We start from the raw sequence: 20,585 nt of genomic DNA, 5'->3' as shown, positions 1-20,585 counted from the left end.
TGATTTATAAAAATAATCACTTTGAGGTACAATATTTTATTTTTAAGCAAAGAATCTCCATGCCCACCATAGATCTGTGTCTGAAACGCGTCTCCAATCCCCGGGTGAAACTTAGATGTATCACAAAGGGGAAAGGACAGTGACCGCAGGCATGGAGTTATATCGAGAATGTGCGTGCTTTTCCTTTCAGTAAACTTCTACAGCGTCAGTGTGCTGACCAAATTATATCTCATGCAGGTGTCCTGCGTTTGTGCAAAGTTTCAGAAAAAATCAAGATAGCATGCTGAACTCCTATGTAAAATGAAGACACAAATGAGGGAAATCTATTATTAAAAATGTTTTTAAAAATAGGTTTTAATAGGACTGAAAATGTTTAGAGTGTTTCAAACCTTAGTCATGTTAACATTTAAAATACTTTTAGTTAATACATGCTTGCTTACTTTCTTCAAACAAACAAAAAAAAAGAATCTACCTCTCATGCCTCAGTTCTGTTCCCCAGAGTTAGCCACTCATAAACATTTTAAAAATATATTTCCTTTGAGGAATATAACTATGAAGGAATTGTGTGTGGACTTAATAGACTTTAATATGCCTATTCACTCACCATCTTGAATGGTAAAAACTTAGCATACTTACTGTTTGCCAAGCCTCCTCTCTCACCCCATTTCTGTTATTTAGCCAACCTTCAACAATATTAATTGGGATCTTCTAGAGAAAGGAGACCAGCATAGTCTCTGCCTTGTTGGAACTTTCACTGTGTTAAGCCGGATAATAGCCAATCTTCAGTTATTCGATATAATACTAAAGTGCATTATTACTTTCAGTAACATGATTTAACCTTTATTTATCCAGCAATCATGTATAATATCCATCAACTAAGTATTTTCTAGAAGAAGGGAAGGAACATGTCCACATTTTTTTAATTCTTCCCTTTCTTCCCCTCCTCCTAAATTCAGTCAGCCCTATCGTTATGATTCTATTGACAGGGCTTATAAGATGGGTATTGCATTCTCTCACCATAGTGAAATTTTCCATGTGTTGCCAATATGTTTATTAAAAAAGAATCTAAAACAAATAAGCTTTAATTACCTTGTACCAACTATGTCATATGATTAGATCCATGAGGAGGAAATTATATTCTAATTATATTCTCAACCTGTACCAGCCAATAATGTTCCAAATGTGAAAGCCAATAAAAGATATAAATTATTAGAAAATCTGTCATATTTTAGATTGTTTCATACTTGATTCATGCCTTTATTTTATTACTTTTATTTTTCTCAGAGAGATTGGCTTTCATTTTTCTTATTGATGAAAGTAACATGACTTCATATTGTGATTAATAATGTTTTGTTATTAATCACAGAATTTGTTGTCATAGAAGGTACTTTCTCCTTGAGGACATTCTTCATGAACTAATTGGATTTCCCCTTCTAATTCATATCTGTTACTTTCTTTTTTTTTTTTTTTAATATCTGTTACTTTCTATAGACTCTTCTGTTACTTCCATTGTTTGGTTTGGTTTGTTTTGTTTTGTTTTCTATGTTTCCCACTTTTATGACTTTTTAAAAATGTTTTGCTTTGTAAATCTTTAGATAATTATTTACCTACTATAATGACTAGTTTTGTGTGTCAACTTCACTAGGCTGAACGATGCCCAGACAGATGGTAAAACATTGTTTCTGGGTGTGTCTGTGAGGGTGTTTCTGGAAAAACTAGACTTTGAATCAGTAGACTGAGTAAAGAGGATCACCCTCACAAAGCAGGTGGATATCGTTCAGTCAGTTGAGGGCAGGAGAAGATGGGTGTCTCAGCTCAGAGAGTGAGGAGATCTGCCCTTTCTCTACTAATTAGAAGAATCATGTTACTTTTTAATTTAGCTTCCATTTAAAAAACAAGTGAAACTTTGTTTTTATTCCTATCTCTTCATCTTTTTCCTCTGAGTTTTGGAAATTTTCATAACTTTATCTCCTAGATCCTTATCCCTGGTAGAATGGAAATGGACCAGCAACACCAGTGTCACCTGGGAGCTTGTCAGAAATTCAGTCTCAGATTCCACCCCAGACCTGCTGTCTAAAACTCTGCATTTTAACCACAAGTCCTGGTCATTCCCATGCACATCAGAGTTTGAGAAGCACTGGTCCCTTGACTCATTCATTCTATTGAACAATTCTTTTATTAATATAGCTATTTCCATTGTATATTTAATTTCCAGGAACTTTTTCTCTAATTGGCTTCTTTGCACCCCAACAATCTTTGTAATGATCTCTCCTTTATTGCCAAGTATGCAAATCACATTTTTTTTTTTTTAATTTTGTTCTTGCTGTTGTTTCTCATTTTCTCAGTTGTGTCCAACTCTTTGCAAACCCACTGACTGCAGCACTGCAGGCTTCCCTGTCCTTCTCTGTCTCCCGGAGTTTGCTCAAACTCATGCCCATTGAGTCGGTGATGCCATCCAACCATCTCATCCTCTGTCACTCCTTCTCCTCCTGCCCTCAATCTTTCCCAGCATCAGGGTCTTTCCCATTGAGTCAGCTCTTTGCATCAGGTGGCCAAAGTATTGGAGATTCAACTTCAGTATCAGTCCTTCCAATGAATATTCAGGGTTGATTTCCTTTAGAATTGATTGGTTTGATCTCCTTTCAGTCGAAGCAACTCTCAGGAGCCTTCTCCAACACCACAGTTCAAAAGCATCAGTTCCTTAGCACCCAGCCTTCTTTATGGTCCAACTTTCACATCTGTGCGTGCCTACTGGAAAAACCATAGCTTTGACTGTACGGACCTTTGTTGGCAATGTAACATCTCTGCTTTTTAATATGCTGTCTAGGTTTGTATATAAACCTATAGTAGAATCTTAAATCCACATTATAAGGGTGGAAATGGAGAAGGACTAGCCTCCTGTTATCCTAAGAGGAGTTTTTTGCTTTCAATTCGGGTGGGATGCCCTAGATGTTGTAGGCTCTCTTCTGATGCTGGGATGCTGAGATCTGTCTTACACTGCTGAATTGACTAAGAAAGTGAAGAAATAGAAACAGAAAACTGTGTATCTTTGGCTGGGTCAAGACAGTGAGCTGCTTTTAAGAGTGTTTGAAGCTTTGTGGTCTGTTTTATATTCAAGGCTACACACAGCTCCCTATTTACCTGTTATCAACTAAAAGTGTATTTGGAGGGAAGCTAGTGCCCTGCTAAATCTAGAAATTGGCTAGATATGGAAGCTACTGGAGGATGGAAGATTGCCTTGGATACATTTCAGCATATCAAATGAAGGGAGAAAATATCTCTCAGTTACTCCTATTTAAAATGTTCTATACTGTTATCTACATGAGAGAAATGTCCAAATGTCACCCTAATCTTATATAGACTCATCTTCCTTCTGCTCTTTGCTTCCATGAATTAAGAAGCCAGCAAGCCAGGAAATAAAATCTATAATGAACTAGTGGTAAATTTGTTATCTGCTGAAGATACAGGGACGTTTTCCCTTCTCTCCTCATTAATCAGAAGCAAGCAACACAGAAAAATATAAAAATAAGCCTCCCAAAAACTTGAGCTGCTGGCTTAAGTAGAGGCTGCCAGTGGTATAATTGAGAGGGCTGACAACGTGTAAATAAGTAGTTTTCTATGTAGACAACGCTGTTTAAACATGTATTTCCATAGTGACATCCAACAGAGATATGGTAAAATAAATAGAAGACAAATCTGATTCTAAGGAATATAATGTGATAAGCACAAAGCAGGCAAATCTAATGTGTGTTATGCTATTTTTGCTAAATAGATCATTGGTATGACTTCATATCCAAGGCCCACCAATCTGTTATTAGCCCATGCATCATCTGACCATGGCAAATAAGCTGTTTACCCTGAAAGGATATGTGTTTTGAAGTCTTTATCTGGCACTCATAAGTCACTGACTGGGAACCTCCTTATTTTATGGTCTTGGTAAGCGTGTTCTTTCAATACTGGGAGTGTCTGTTGCATTCTTTTTAGTCAAAAATATTAGTGCTGAACATAAAGTGGTTATATATCTTCAGGGTATGGTGCAAATCTTGATTTATATTTCTCTCTTTAATCCAGAAATCTCATTAAAGCAAGCAGAAATAAATTGCATCTAGCTAAATTTGAGAAGGTCCAGGGGATCTTCCCGACCCAGGGATTGAACCTGAGTCTCCTGCATCTCCTGCATTGGCAGGCAGATTCGTTACCACTGAGTCTCTCGGGAAGGTTATTTTATTACCATTAGTTTTTATTGTTTGCCTATATTTATCCAGGCCCCAAACTCTTATTTTGATAATTGTCATTTCAGTTGAGGTATTTGCACTGGGAATTAATTGGATTAGTAATGAATAAAATTATTGGATAAATAATTTTTGTACTATATAAATAAAAATATTTTTAAATATTTTTATTTTTTATGTACAAACAAAATTTGTCCTTAACTCTGGACCCCTCATTGTCATTTTATATTGGATGCACAGTTTGTTTCTTTTCCTTTCTGAACGCTTTACAGCCAGAATGAATGCTAGGTAGACACTTGGGCTGGGGAAGAAGGGGGAGCCACATGACTCAGAGCAGAAGCTCAGGGCCCAAACAAGAGAGGGGGAGCATGAGTAGACAGGGGACATCCCGGGAATGCTTGCAGCCTGACCACAATGACAAGTGCATCTGCACAGTTCGGCTCCGCAGTGACAGGATTCAGGACCCAAGTGGAGGTGGACCAGGCGTCTCGTTGTGTGTGTGGCGGGGTTGAGAGCCCACCAATTTGAGAAGTTCTGTTGTGAGGGGGGATCAGCCTTCATGTGAAGCCAGAGCCTGAGCAGAGTGAGGGGCGGCCTTGCTGAAGGTGTCAAAGTCCAAGCGGTGAAGGCCTTCTGGCTGCAGGCTGGGTGACTGTAACCAAGAGGGAACTGCCCAGATAAGCAGACCCATGAAGGCGGGGGGGGGTCTTCCTGTCCGTCTGAGCATGGGGTTATAAAAAGGGTAAGGAAGCAGAAAGGACACATACAGAAGTTGGATTGGAATTTGGGTTATTGGTACGAATTCATAACTTTAATATAAACAGATAGATGTAGAAATAAATATAGAGTTAAAGTTGCGGTTAAAGTATGTACATGCATGTGTGTGTGTGTGTGTGTTTGTGTGTGTGTGTGTTGACCATCTATTCCGTAGCTCAGGCTGCAAAGAGGCCCTTAAAAATATGATGCCTGAGAGGCAACAAGCATACAGTTCAGTCTTGGCTTCTAAACCCATGTTTTCCTACAAAAAAAAAAAAAAACAGGGCTGCTTCCATTACTGAGGAAGGTAAAAAAGATCATAACGTCAGAAGGCAAGGAGGTCCCTCAAAAATGATGAGGCTACATGAAAAAAGTAAAGGAACTAACTTGTCCAACTGGCCAAACCTAGGACAATTTGAAGCATCCCATTAATGATGGTAACCACGTGAATATAACCTATGCAATGAAATAGGAATCTGTCAGCCTGTACTGAATAAATTGAAAGTTTAATACGGGACAGAAATTCAAAATACCTCCCCATAAAATACTAATTACAAAGAATACCTTTGCAGTGAAACTGACATTGGCAGATACTGCCTTAACCATGTCCAAGGCAATGTCTTCAGTGATGGGAAGATTGGATCCACGTGCCTCCTGACGGTTCGGGGGGCGGGAGGAGGGGGAAGCACCCAGCATGCCTGCTGTGATATTCCTGCCAAAGACACATAACCGGAATCATGCAGAAACAGCAGACGGGTCCAAATGACAAAAATTCTATAAAATAACTGTCCTGTCATCTTCAAAAATTCCACAGTTGTGATAGTCATGCAAAAACCAAGGAACGGTGCCAGACTAAAATATCTGAAGAGATGAGACGTGACAACAAAACACAGTGCGTGATTTTTAGCTGGTTTTTTTTTTAGTATAAAGGGCATAATTGGGACAGTTTAAATGAGGCCTGAGGATTAAATGATAGTAAGGTGACCATGTTAATTCTTGATTTAGATGAGTGGACTATGATTAAATAGGAGAAGGGTTGTTTGTAGAAAATGCCCACCATATGATACAGCATCATTTCAGCAGCTTATTCTCAAGAAATAGATCTTTGTCTCCTAATTAAATTTTAAGTTTGAGGTGTTTTAAAAAAATGTGTGCATGTAACACATATATTCAATTAAACAGTTCAAAAAGCATTACCCCATTGCCTGCTTCATGCCAGGAATCAAAATTATAGACATTAAAAGTGAAGTTATAAAATTAAAAATACTCAGAATCATTGGTGTTATGCATTCCTAGGTCCTGAACAACTATTTTTCCAAAGAGGAACACATTTCTGTCAAAGACTGCCTCTGAATATAAAGGGTTTAACTTGTTGCAGTATGCAATTTAATTAAGTTACAAAGAAATTACAAGTTTAACGAAAGTGGTCATGCAGGATAAAGCCCATAGTTTTCTATGCTTGAGAATAATCTTAAATGCCCTAGAGAGGTCAAGGTCACGAAAAAGGGGTTTTCAAAAAAGAGCTCATCACCACGATGTTATACATGACTGCCAACGGCCGGAAGTGACTCTGGGGAGACTTTGGACTGAATTTTAAGTATAGACTCAAATTTCAGTTATGTCAAAGTTGAAAGTGGCATGGAAAAATGTATTCTACCAGCAATTTTCTTTCTTTTAAAGAGGATTCTGAACATACTATTGCTTAACACCTCCAAAATCCAACAAGCTTTTATTAAAAATATCGTACATTATAAAACATATGAAAAAATGAATGACGTGTGCTTGGAATCATGCATGTTTAAAAATATGAAGTGTAGGAGAAACAAGATAAATCACACTTTAGTTCTGCTCTCAAAGATATCCTTCGCAGTGAAAAGGATGCAAAATAAGAATTATGGAATATTTAAAACTCATTCCTTCAGTGGTTCTACACAAGATTTACCATAATATATTTGTTTTGGCTATTTTAAATAAACATTTCAAAGAGTACAGGAAAGCACAACCGACCCCCATATTGACAGCTAGATGCTTTTACATTCAGATGCACCTGTCCTTGAGGTGAAATCTGTTTGATTCAAGGTAATAGACCAAGTTATATAGCTGACCTGTACCCTTCTAACTGATACAGCAGGAAAGAAACAGTCTTTCTTAGAGGGGAAGTGGGTGCACAGAGCTTACCAGAAAGATGTTGAAGAGAAGGGAAATGTGTATCTGTATATTACCAGTAATATACAGATTCCTGCAAATTGATTCGTAAATACTCGAGAAGAAAGTTCAGGAATCGCTGCTTCTGAGTTTTTCGTTCTCCGTAAAGAGAAGGATGCTGGAACTGCTGACAGAAGCAAGGAAGAGGAAGCTTAGCTCATAATTTGAAGATATTTACACCTTTGCTAGTCTCTTTCACGGTACAAAGGCATTAGTGGGAGTGACAGAAGCAAGTTATGAACCATTTAGTTAGGCTATCTGGAAGGATTTAATCTCGGTGTGGGGGTCGCGGACTTGAGTACCCTCTGCGAATTGGAGCTCCTGTGATAGCCCCTATCTGTGGGCCTGGCATCCAGAGATAAGAGTTTAAGTCCAGCTGGAATTAGAAGCAGCAGAATGAGCTGGAATGCAGGACTGTAAACCTTTTGGCTCAAATCGTGAAATGCCTGCGGATAGCAGTTCAAATCTCTCCATGAAGTTTGGGCTTTGAGAGCCGAGCTTGAGACACACATTAGTATCAAGGACTTGTCCACAGGGCACACGGTAAATGCGGCTCTGTGCAATATGCATTCTGTACTTTTATCAACCCTGTGTTCCCAGAAACCACCTGCAGAAGGCTCATTTCCCCCTTCATCAGCATTCATATGTCTATTTTTTTAAAAAGAAGACCAGGAAAAATGTTTGGAAAGTCAGTGATTTTGAAAACTATGAGGTAAATTTGTATATAACTTGTATGTGTATAGCACTTTATCCGAAACAGAAGTTATAAAAGCATGAAGTAGTGAACAGCCTGATAATACTGTAGTTTTTTATTTGCATGTGCCCATATAGTTACTAAAACTGTATTTTTTTAAAATATGGAATGTGGCTACATATGTATGTTTATTTACTATCTGGTATCGTAAGACCATATTAGCAAAATAATAATATATATGTTAATAGAGTGGTAGAAACTTACAATAAGGATTGGAAGTTAATTACAATCCTATATTTTTGTAGTAGTCATATACTGTGATTGTTCCTTAATCAAAACAAAATTTATTATTTAAACTGATCGTATGTAATATACATGACCTTTTTTTTTCTACCCATAAAATTAAACAAAATATAGTATGTAGTATAAATAGCAGATTTGAACATACCTGCATTTTCTATTTTCAGTGAAGATGAATTCTTTGTCTGACCTGGGTACTTTTAAGAAAGCAGAAAACTGTAAATGTCTGCAGAGAGTTCAGACTGCATTAAACTTGCCTTGCAGTTTTCGTTTTGATGAAAAAGGTTTTTGAGTAAGCATTGCAAAGGACTTCGAGCAGGTCAATCACTTCGTAGGTCCCCTGACCCTAGAGTTTTTCACACTTTCTACATTCTAATAATTCTAGCTTGATGGTGTTGTATGTGCATCTAATGGTTTTGGTAATAATTGTTAGTTTGAATTTTTAAAAGCCTTTGTATGTTGAATGGGGAAGTATGAGCTTTATTAGTAAATTGTATCAATTCCATCTGACTGCTTCTCTTTTTTTCTTTTTTCTTGTCTTATGCTAAACAGTTATGATATAAATAGCATTTTTATTTTTATTGTAAGTTAATCTTTAATAATAATAGTAATTTTAATGTCATATAACCTTACAAACTATAGTTAGATTCTGATTTCACCCACAGCAGTGAAAAATGTTTATAATCACATAGCAGGCATGTCCCACATAGAAATATAATTGAACAAAAGAAATAAGCCAGTCTTTATTTATCAAAGTGAGATGGTATTTCTAGTAAGATCCGTATTATGAATGATATTCCAAGAGGTCCCTGAGGAGATAGGGAGGCTATGAAAAGGGAAGTCACATGGTTACTTAAGAATCTCATGTTGTGAGAGCAAGTGTAACTAGCTAGAGAGCAATGAGGTGCATCTCACCCAGTAGGACAGAGGCCACGGCGTGTACTTCTCTAGCTCACTGGCGATCATCAAATTCCATAGTACAACTGAGGGTCTAACCTCTCCCGAACCTCAAGCACCCGGGAAGAATGCATCGCATGTCTGTTGTTCTGGGAGGAGTGTCAGTCCCTGTCGTGTTCTTCCTTTTTGGCTCTGTATCACATCACAGACATTGTCTCACGGCACTGCAAATTTATCAGAAGTCTTAGAGTCATAATATCCTTTCGTTATTGTTGTTCAGTCACTCGGTGATGTCCGCCTCTTTGCAACCCCACGGACTTGTAGCTCGCCAGGCTTCTCTGTCTGTGGGATTTCCCAGAATGGGTAGCCATTCTCTTCTCCAGGGGATTTTCCTGACCCAGTGACGGAACCCATGTCTCCTGTGTCTTCTGCACTGGCAGGCAGATTCTTTACCTCTGGCACCACCCGGCACACCCCATATTATCCTCGTATTTTTAATTTTTATTTTAAAACCCTCATTTTAAGACATTTGGATATTTAAATTATATAATTGTGTAAAGAGAACCTTAGCAATATCCTATATTTAGAATTGAATGGAAAGAAAAATCACTGGATTATAAGATGAGAAAATATGTAAAATGTTATGTACCCTTATCTCTAGGCCTAAATTTTTCATTATTATAAGTCTATCCATCAACTGGGGCTTCCCTTGTGGCTCAGCTGGTAAAGAAATCACCCACAATGCGGGAGACCTGGGTTCAGCCCCTGGATTGGGAAGATCCCCTGGAGAAGGGAAAGGCTACAGTATTCTGGCCTGGAGAATTCCATGGACTGTGTAGTCGCTGGGATCACAAAGAGTCAGACACGACTGAGTGGCTTTCACTTTCATCCATCAATCACACATATATTTATTCATTAACATAGCCAACACACCTAACAATATTAATAATAGTCCCTTACTATTACTAAAACACAGTAAGATTGTCAAAATATTGATACTATGTTGAAGGTAGGTAATAGACACCTGCATCATACACTCTAATTTTGTGTATATGTGAATTTTTTCATAAAAACATTTTTTTTCCAAAAAATATAAGATTCAGTAGTTTTTAATCTGGTCACAGAGTTGGGGAGTCATCAATACCACCTCACTTTAGAACTCTTTCACCAACTCAAGAAGAAAACCTATTGCCATTAGCAGTCACTCCACATTCCTCCTCCCCACTTCACTCTTGTCTCCTCCCTAGCTGCAACTGATTCACTTTCTGAAGACCTATTTGGGACCTTTCATTTAAATGGAAACATATAATATGTGGTCTTTTGTAACTACCTTCTTTCACCTAGCATAATGTTTCAAGATTCATCTGTTTGTTGCATGGACTAGTTCCCCATTCCTTTTTTAAAAATTATTTTTAATTGAAGGATAACTGCTTTACAGAATTTTGTTGTTTATCATCAAATATTCCACTGTATCCATATACTGCCTTTTGTTTATCTATTCATTTGCTACGTATTCGGGTTATTTCTGATGCTTTGCTGTTATGAATGGTAGTGCCATGAACAACCTTGTACCAGATTTTGTGTGGACATATGTTTCCCAAAGCAGCTATACCAATTTGCTTTTCTGCCAACTACGAATGAGGACTACAGTTTATCCACATTTTTGCCACTCATTATTGGTTTTAATTTTAGCCATCCTCGTGGGTGAGAAGTAATGTCTCGTGGTTTTAATTTGCATTTCCCAAATGAGTAATGATGTTGAGCATCTTTTCATATGCTTAGTGGCCATTCGTATATCTTCTTTGGAGAAATGTCTCTTTAAGTCCTTTGTGTATGTTTTTAATCGAGTTCCTTGTCCTCTCACTGAGTTGTAAGAATTCTTTATATACTCTAGATATGTAGCTACTTGTGAACAATGTGACTTACAAATATTTTCTCCCATGTGTTAGGTTCCCTTTTCATTTTATTGGTGATGTTCTTGAGCACAAAACGTGAAGTTCAAAGTATCTGTATTTTCTTTGTTCACCTTTAAACTTTTGGTGTCATAGGTAAAAAATTATTCTCAAACCCAAGGTTATAAAGATTTACTCCTGAGTTTTCTTACAATTTTATCCCTTGTGTGCAAGTCTCTGATGCATTTGATATAATTTTTATATACAGTGTGAAGTCAGAGTTAAACTTTATTCTTTTGCATATGGATATCCAGCTGTCCTGCTGTCATTTGTTGAGACTATTCTTTTACCATTGAATCATCTTGGTACTCTTTTTGAATATTGATTGAATAATTGGTCAAATTTACCAGTGAATCCTTCTGGGCCTGGGATTTCTTTCTCAAAACTTTTAAGAATGCTAATTCAATAGCTTTACTTATTACAGCTTTCTTCAGATTTTATGTATCTTCTTAAAGGATTTCTGGTAGTTTTTTTCTTTCTGGGTCTTGTCTTTTTTATCTAGGTTGCTTAACGTGTTGGCGTGATTGTATCCAGTTTTTAAATTAATTATCAGCATCCAACATCTAATCTCTTTGTGCAAAGCATTTTCTAGGCTAATTAGAAAAATATTTTCACTAAGCCAGTTTAATTTTTCTTAATAAACACAGTTCTCTTAATGATTGGGTGTGACAGATAGTTTAGGAAATTGATAAAATATATAATTAATTTTAAAACTAGCCATATATTATTACCTTGTAAGTTTTCTGAGGGTTGAAAGAAACAAGTTTTTCCTAGCTCCTGGTTAACTCAGGAGCTGCTAAGAGATAATGAGGTCATGGAATAGCCCTGGATCCCACATCTTTGTTTGTTGGGATGTTTCTGGAATCCTTGGAAACTTCTTGGATGTTTTCCTTCTTGGAATTATAACTGGGATGGAGAATGAACTTAACCCACAGTGCCCCTGTTTCTTCTTGGTCCAAGTCCTTTTTGAATTACGAGGATGTCGTAAATACTGTGGTTTTTCTGAAAGTCCCCTGTTGTGGCCGGGTTACCGAACGTGGACCAGCTCTGGAATGCAGCCCGTGCCCCCAAGTGTGCCGCTCCCTCCCCACTCTGTGTTCTAATCCCTGCCTCTCACCCCGGAGGAACACTGGGGCCCCTTGGTGTAGGAAGCAAACTCTCTGTGATGTGTTCATTCTTTCTGAGTTATTAGAATCTGGGAGTTAGTCTGTACGCACTTGGAAGTAGATACTTTGCCTTATTTAATCATGAGGCACATTGCCTAACACACAGAGTAAGTGCTCACGTCTGAACTGAATTTAAACAAAAATGAAAACCCAAACTGATTTTCATGCAGTTAAAATATGTATTTGATTTCTCTTTTTAGTCCCTTTTCTTTATCATAAGGGTACACATCCTCATGTTCTTATCTCTTGTATTAAAATTGTTTTTTAGGAAAGTCTTTACTGATATTAATTTTGACAACTTAGGGTAATTTTAATCATTATGGAACAGCCAGGGGCATTTCCATTTGAACCATTTTCTAGTATCATAAAATGAGAAAGTCTAGCCAAGAATTAAAAGGTAAGTAAGACTTATATTAAAACAAAAGTGAAACACATCAAAACAAACAAAAAGCTGTCTCTTCCCTGTGAATATATCCGTACTTCCCTTGGGGTGACTTGAGCTCTTTGGCGTCTCTGGAATATTAAAAAGGAGATTTCTCAATGAAATAACACTGAGCAGGTAAAGTATGCAATTGGGAATCTTCTTTTGTTTTTTATTTTGACTTACCTATTTTTGACTCTGCTAGGCCGTTGTTGCTGTGTGGGCTTTTCTCTAGTTGCGATGCTGCTGCTGCTGCTGAGTCACTTCAGTCGTGTCCGACTGTGTGACCCCATAGACGGCAGCCCACCAGGCTCCCCCGTCCCTGGGATTCTCCAGGCAAGAACACTGGACTGGGTTGCCATTTCCTTCTCCAATGCATGAAAGTGAAAAGTGAAAGTGAATTCGCTCAGTCGTTTCCGACTCTTCAAGACCCCATGGACGGCAGCCCACCAGGCTCCTCCGTCCATGAGATTTTCCAGGCAAGAGTACTGGAGTGGGGTGCCATTGCCTTCTCCGCTAGTTGTGATGAGCAGGGACTTTTCTCTAGTTTTGGTGCCTGGGCTTCTCATTATGGTGGCTTCTCTTGTTGCAGAGCAGGGCTTTAGGGGCACGCTGACTTCAGATGCTGCAGCACGCCAGCTCAGTAGTTGCGGTTCTCGGGCTCTAGAGCACAGGCGCAGTAGCTGTGGCTCATGGGATTAGCTGCTCCGAAGAACGTGGGATCTTCCTGGAACAGGGATCGAACCCGTGTCTTCGGTGTTGGCAGGCAAATTCTTATCCACTGAGCCACCAGGGAAGCCCTGAAGTTGGGAATATTTATGGCACATTACTTGCTATTTATAGTTCACATTTCCTTCTTGGCATTTTTCATATTTTCATCTTAATTTAGACTTGCACATCATTAAGGCATCCTCAGATATTCATCCATATCATTTAACAAATGTGAACCAAGCACATATTGCATACCCAGCAGCCATTAATCTGTCTGAAGTTCAGACCAAAAAGTTCCCTTCTCTCAAGGAGCATACATTCTAGCTGGAGAGACAGATTTTCTACAGTTAATACATAAATAGTGGTTCAGTTAAGAGACTTGAGATTAAATTCTAAATAGAAGTGGTATAAAATAAATTTTTAAAAATCTATTTTCTGCCATAAAGTCAAGAGGGATGCAATCACTACCACTCTGTAATCCTTAAATAAAATTTTCATTTCAGATGAAAAAAAAATAAAAGCTGCCAGTATTCACATGGATGTGTCTGTACATGGATGCGCCCTCCACCTGCTCAACTTTTCTCCAAAAGTAGGCCAGCTCTTACCTGGGATCCTGGTCACTGTCCAGGGATTTAGTCATAATCCTCAGTATTTGAGTTTGGTTGGCACTTGGTTTATCTGTTATAAAAATAGAAAAAAAAAAAAAAAAAGCCACACCTTTTTTAAGGTTGTGTTTTGTGGTGCTGACATGGCCACCATGGTAACAGCTAAGCAGTTTGCTCATCCATCTCTTTCTCTTTTTTCCCTCTCCACTGTAATAAAGGTGCTGCCTCAGAACACTTTTGTGTGCTCTAGAGCTGTGTGTACTCTGAAAAAGATTATCTGTTTATTTGCTTTTTAAAAAGACTTATGACCCTAGGCGTCGCTGATTTCAAACAGCCGGAACTGTTAACACAAAGACTCCACTTAGGTACGCGGAGTCTCTGAGTTTTGAGAGGTGTCCAGACTAGCTAGGAACTCATTAAAAATTGAAAATAGTTGAGTGCCGGCTGGGGTGACTTCAGTGTAAACCTTAGAAAGAAGCACTCGCTAAAGGGTCACTGGAAAGAAGGACAGCGAAAGAGTACAGTTTTTATTAAAAGAAAAAGGGCATGCATTAACTGTGAGCTCATTCTCTACTTATTTGTTGTTTGATGACTGAAATTCTCAACAGAAGGGCTTTAGTGGAGAAATTTCTAAAGTCTCAGCAAAAAAACAGTATGAACAGAACTAGTTAGATGGATGTAGCATAATGGAGATTCTTTCAGGCACTGACTTAATTTTTTTTTTAAAAATCAGCACTTCATATTCTGTTTTCATTGAATTACTTTTATTTATAATCTCTCATCTCTGAGGTCCAAACTACTTTTAAAGGACAGGTAAAATTCTGTTACAAAAATAATCTTAGTCAGGAGTAGGCAGTGATGAGAGCAATAAAATGAAGCTGTGCCCTGGCCTGGAGTCATCAGCCATTTATTCCAATTATCCAGTTGATTTTAAGAATATAACCCACATGTTCAGTCCAGTTCAGTCACTCAGTTGTGTCCGACTCCTTGTGACCCCATGGACTGCAGCACGCCAGGCTTCCCTGTCCATCACCAACTCCCACAGCTTGCTCAAACTCATGTCCATTGAGTTGGTGGTGCCATCCAGCCATCTCATCCTCTGTCATCCCCTTCTCCTCCTGCGTTAATCTTTCCCATCATCAGGGTCTTTTCCAATGAGTCAGTTCTTCCCATCAGTTGGCCAAAATACTGTAGTTTCAGCTTCAGCATCAGTCCTTCCAGTATTCAGAACTGATTTCCTTTACTGGCTTGATCTCTTTTCAGTCCAAGGGACTTTCAAGACTCTTCTCCAACACCACAGTTCAGAAGCATCAGTTCTTTGGTGTTCAGCTTTTCTTATAGTCCAACTCTCACATCCATACATGACTACTGGAAAAACTATAGCTTTGACTAGAAGGACCTTTGTTGGCAAACCCACGTGAGTGCTTATTTTATTGGAATTTGACTGGTTTAGGTTGAGAATAAATGGAAAATATTTTACCCACCCCCAACTGGTAAAGATGTTTTATACCATTTACCTTTTTTTTAAAGAAAGAATTGGAAAACTTTATTCAAGCCAAATTTGAGGATTTTAACTCAGGAAGAGCATCTTAGAAAACTCTGAGAACTGCTCTGCCTGTTAGACGTCAAGAGACAGGATGGAGACTGTATATCAAATGATGTATTATTGGCGATTTACATAATCCATATCTAAGCACTCATGAAGGGTCATGTGATCCTTTACAAGATCAAGAAGGAATGCTATGTTTTTATTGGAATATAATTGTTTTAAATGTTATATTGGTTTCTGCTGTATGACAACATAGATCGGCTCTCCATAAACATAGATTTCCTCCCTCTCGACCCCTCCTCCTACCCCACCCTCCCATCCCTAGGCCATCACGGAGCCCTGCGCTGAACTCCTGGTGCAGTACATGCAGCAGCTTCCCGCCAGCTGTCTGTTGTTGGGTATGGAGGTCAGGGCCACTCTCTCCATCCATCCCAACCAGTCCTTCTCCCTCTGTGTCCACAAGTTCATTCTCTACGTCTGCGTCTCTAGTCCTGTCCTGTGTGTGGGTGTGGGTGAATCAGTATCATTTCCCTAGCTTCCAGATATGGGTGGGAGTTGCCCTAGTCTATTATACATTTCACTGTCAAAAGCTTGGTATCTTTATGTCCTCCCCTAAATTATGGGATATTTGAGTGTGGTACTGAATCGTTTTAATCATTGACCTGTGAGTCTTTAACACCCACCTTAACATGTAGTAGATGCCTGAAAAATGTTTGAATGACTGAAAAATCAAATATGTATTGCTTATTTGAAATCATGTATAGACCAAAGGCTGTACATCATTAATGAAAATAGCTGTCATTTATACTGACACCTTGTAATCAGTAGATTTTTAATATAAGCATCCCTTGATTTCAGCTCACTTGTCTTTGTATTTGGATCTGATGCCATTCTATGTGACACAATAGTATTTAATATAAAATGATCACAATTACTTTGGTAGGCTTGCACTGGTTCTCATACACTTAGCAACTCTTTGGTCCCCAGGAGTTTTCAGTACCTCTGTCCTCTGTCCCATCTGGACTTGTCCCCTACCGTGTCTGTTTCTCTGTTCCCGCTGGCCCGGGTCTGTGTGCATAGCCACTTGCATAGGACAGTGAACAGCCAGTCTGTGCCACTATAGCAATTGTTGTCCCATCACTAAGTCACGTCCGACTCTCTGCCACCCATGGCCAACAGCACGCCAGGCTCCCCTGTCCTTCAACATCTTTGAGTTCGTTCAGACTCATGTCCACTGAGTCAGTGATGCCGTCCAACCATCTCATCCTCTGTCACCCCCGTCTCCTGCTGCCCTCAATCTTTCCCAGAATCAGGGTTTTTTCCAATGAGTCGGCCAAAAATAACATGTCCATTTAGATCTATTTTTTAAAAGTTGGACTCTGGAGACTATTTCCACATGAAGTGGTGTCTCATTTAGTAGTAGTTATTCCAGGCTATCTGATAGTCCAGAGATATGAATATTTTCTTGCAGGAGAGCTTTTATATACTATTATTGTGGAAACTTCTTCTGGCTTATAATTAAGCCTTGCTTGATAAGTTTTTAATATGCACTGCAGAGAAGCTGCGCTACTTGTAACTGGAATACAAAAATACTCCTCTTAGCACAGCACAGGAAATTTATCAATGCACACGTTCATTGAATATAGCGTTAGGATAAATTACATTTCTAAAAACATAAATGAACCAGATAGATCTCAGGTCATCTACGTAGCTCCTGCAACAGTGTAAGAGCTGTCAAATTCTGCTCATGAATTTCTTCAGTTTCATGACTTTTTGGATCTTCATATACGTTCTATGCTGAACATACAAATAACACTGAATGTTGATACCTTAAATACAGTGGCAGGACTTTAGATGCCTCTCTGATCCGTTGAGATGGATCTTCCCACTGCAACCATAATTTACAGTAGTTTTCCGTCATATGAACAAATTATCTCCCAGAAGCAAGATAAAAGAAACCAGTAACCTGAGTCTATGGTATCACCCTGAACCCAAACTCTAGCTTCTTCTTCCACCATGGAGTCTACTCTACAGATGTCAAGTCCATGTAGCTGCCTTTCCAATATATGATTAGACATACGGTCAAACTTTTAACAGAGTTTTTCTTTACATATATATTATATTCTAAATTTGCAAGTTGGAATGTTGATCTAACTATTCAGATATTTTGGATAGCATGAATACAATGCATTTGATACCGTTGATTCCTGTGGAAAAAATATATATATATCATTATTATTATTATTCTTTGGAATTTTACACACATTTCATTATTTTAATTATTTTAAAATTTTCACTTATAGTTAAGACTCTTTGTATCTTGGAAAAAAATAATTTTAATTGCCATTAGTTTTTAACATTAAATCTCAAAGAAGTGAAGAAATATAAACTTCTCTGTTTTTAAGATGGTGTCATTTCACATAGAGACAGACCTCAGTATGTCGGCCTTGCTTTACCTTGAAATATAAATAGTTCTAAAGATGAAGGACAGTTGTTTAGTCACTAAGTGGTGTCCAGCTCTTTGCGACCTCACAGACCATAGCCCAGCAGGATCTGCTGTCCATGGGATTCTCCAGGCAAGAACACTGGAGGGGGTTGGCATTTCCTGCTCCAGGAGATCTTCCCAACCCAGAGATCCCAGACAGATTCTTTACCACTGAGCCACCAGGGAAGATGAAGATGAAAGACAGTAATGGCAACTTTTTGTTGTTTTCTTTTTTCCCCAGCATCAAATTATTGTAGGAGTAAGTGGATAGTGACTGTTTTTTTTTTTTTTTTTTGGGGGGGCGCCAGGACCAACGATCACCAGCTGCCCCATTAGCAAAAATTATGCTTCCGAAATCTCTTGATGTCGATTCCGCACGTAGAGCAAACGAGCTGCCCTACATGTGCCACTCACGACAGAAGCCCTTTTTGATAGTGACTGTTTTTAATTCCTAAAAAGGCAAGTTGGTTTTGAAGGAGATTTGATATTCAGTTACTAGGCAGAAAGATACATTTAGTTCATAATCTGAAGAAAATTAATGTTTGCATTTTGAGAATTAAAAACCTTAACTACTTTAAATTGCAATGCAAAGCATTGTTACCACTACTCTAATAATGTAGATTTTGCAAAAGAATCTAGTGGTATGGCTTAATGCAAAGAAAAATAATAACTAACATTGCACTGTGTTTTAAAAGTAGAAAAATGCTTGTCATATTTTTGTTGTTATTGTTATATCCTCACAACAAACTTGTGTATATAAAGCTGATATTAACTCTTATATTACACCTGAAGAAATCAGAGCATTGTATTAAGCAGAATTTAAATAACTTGCTCAATGGCGCGCCTTATTATGTTATGTCTTGAACTCAGGTACTTTTATTTTACAAACTGTATTTTTCTATTGCATTCACTTTTAGACATCCCTTGAATCACTAGATCCTAATAAACCTGTAGGATGATGGTTATTATTCTACATCTTTATTTCATACAGAGAAACTTCTGTTTCCACCAACCTTAGTAACTGGGGCAGAATCCTCAGGGAATATAGTTGCCAGAATACTTCAAAGGAGAGTTTTATGAACTTGCAGTATTCAATCTCAGAGAGTAAAGAGTATTTGATAAAGAAATACTAGAATCTGTTGTATTTAAGTTCCGTTAATTCCAATTAACGGAACTTAAATGTTATCCTGGCTCTATAAACACAACATTCTTATTAAACATGTCCTAAGACCTCTTAATTGAAACACACTCAAAGGCCAAAGATTTTCTGAACAGATTAAAGCTCTGGGAAGATTGAAAATAATATATAATTTTATGTTTCTTTGTAAGTGTACCTTTGGGTTTCCATGAAGGGAATTGCTAAAAAATCAGCTAGGGTGAGGGGAGGAAAGTGGTCAGAGCAGAAAGGATTTCATGAGCCGTGTTAGGAAGCAGGGACCCCAGATGTCCTGAGCATGGGCTGCGGCCACGGGAAGCCTTAAGGCAGAAGCCTCGCAGATTCTCATTTGTGTCTGGAGAGATACCACCACAGCTTTGCGGAGAAGGCATTCAGGGAACTGAGATGGATAGCAGGACAGTAGTTGACAAGGCATCGCAATCATCAGCAGAGAGTTTGAGGTATCCACATAAGGTCATGGATTTGGGTCTAGAAAGGAGGACGCAGGAGATACAGATGTAGAGAACAGAAATGTGGACTCAGGGCAGGGAAGCAGAGTGTGGGACAAATAGAGAGCACTGAAACATGCACACTGCCATATGTGAAATAAGCCAGTGGGAATCTGCTGTACCATGCAGGGAGCTCAAATCTGGGGCTCTTGTGTCAACTGAGAGGGGCAGGATGGGGTGGGAGGTGGGAGCGAGATTCAAGACGGAGGGGACATATGTATGCCTATGGCTGATCATGTTGATGTGTGGCAGAAACCAGCACAATATTTTAAAGCAATTAGCCTCCAATTAAAAATATTTTTTTTAAAGGAGGACACAGATCCAATAAATTTTGAGAGGATAAGACTTGGCCAATACAAATTCACTTTTGAGCTAGAAAATATGCCTATTGTATAATTGTATCCCTAGTTGCTCCTGAATGCCATTCTTTCCAGCAGATTGCCATTTCCCAGAGATTTTGACTGTGCATGCACATTGGCGTTTACCTTCTATTTGACCTTGTTCTAATAGAATGATGCCTCCAGAGGTTACTGCGTCTTGAACAGTTATTTCTGCCTTGCAAAAAGGGCTGAAGGCTGAGCTTCGGGAATTTTATGATAACTTTTCTACTTCCTTCGTGGTCACCAGGCCATCCACTATCAGAGCTCACAATTCCCAGTTTGCCAGCCTCTGAAGATTTCAAAGGAAAGGTTGGGTCCCATCTGGCTTTGTCATTTTGTGTGAAGAAAGGGTATAAAGGATAATTTGGTTATAAATCCATCAAATCAAATCTTGCTCTACTTTTTTTTAAGTCTTAATTTGGAAACTTGTGTAATCCTTTATACTCCATCTTTTCCAGTTGTCAATTCCCTATCTCATTCACACAAGCAAAGCAGATACCCTTGAATAAATTTATAGGGTTTTATTTGCAGCCATGAAATTAAAAGACGCTTACTCCTTGGAAGGAA

At 38.4% G+C, this 20,585-nt stretch overlaps 1 protein-coding gene and 1 non-coding gene across 2 annotated transcripts in view; one reads left to right on the top strand and one right to left on the bottom strand.

Moving 5' to 3' along the window:
* Positions 1-20,585, top strand: part of PRKN (parkin RBR E3 ubiquitin protein ligase) — a 1,218,605-nt gene that overhangs the window by 542,739 nt on the left and 655,281 nt on the right. The gene's annotated exons all lie outside the window — the stretch shown is intronic.
* LOC133047386 (U11 spliceosomal RNA) lies at positions 18,271-18,403 on the bottom strand. Its single transcript, XR_009690747.1, has one exon. It is a non-coding gene; the product is annotated as a U11 spliceosomal RNA (small nuclear RNA).

This window comes from Dama dama, chromosome 26 (genome assembly GCF_033118175.1).
Source record: "Dama dama isolate Ldn47 chromosome 26, ASM3311817v1, whole genome shotgun sequence".
In the NCBI taxonomy this organism is placed as follows: Eukaryota; Metazoa; Chordata; class Mammalia; order Artiodactyla; family Cervidae; genus Dama; species Dama dama.
Note: the sequence above shows the minus strand (reverse complement) of the source record. Positions and strands in the feature narration are given on the sequence as shown.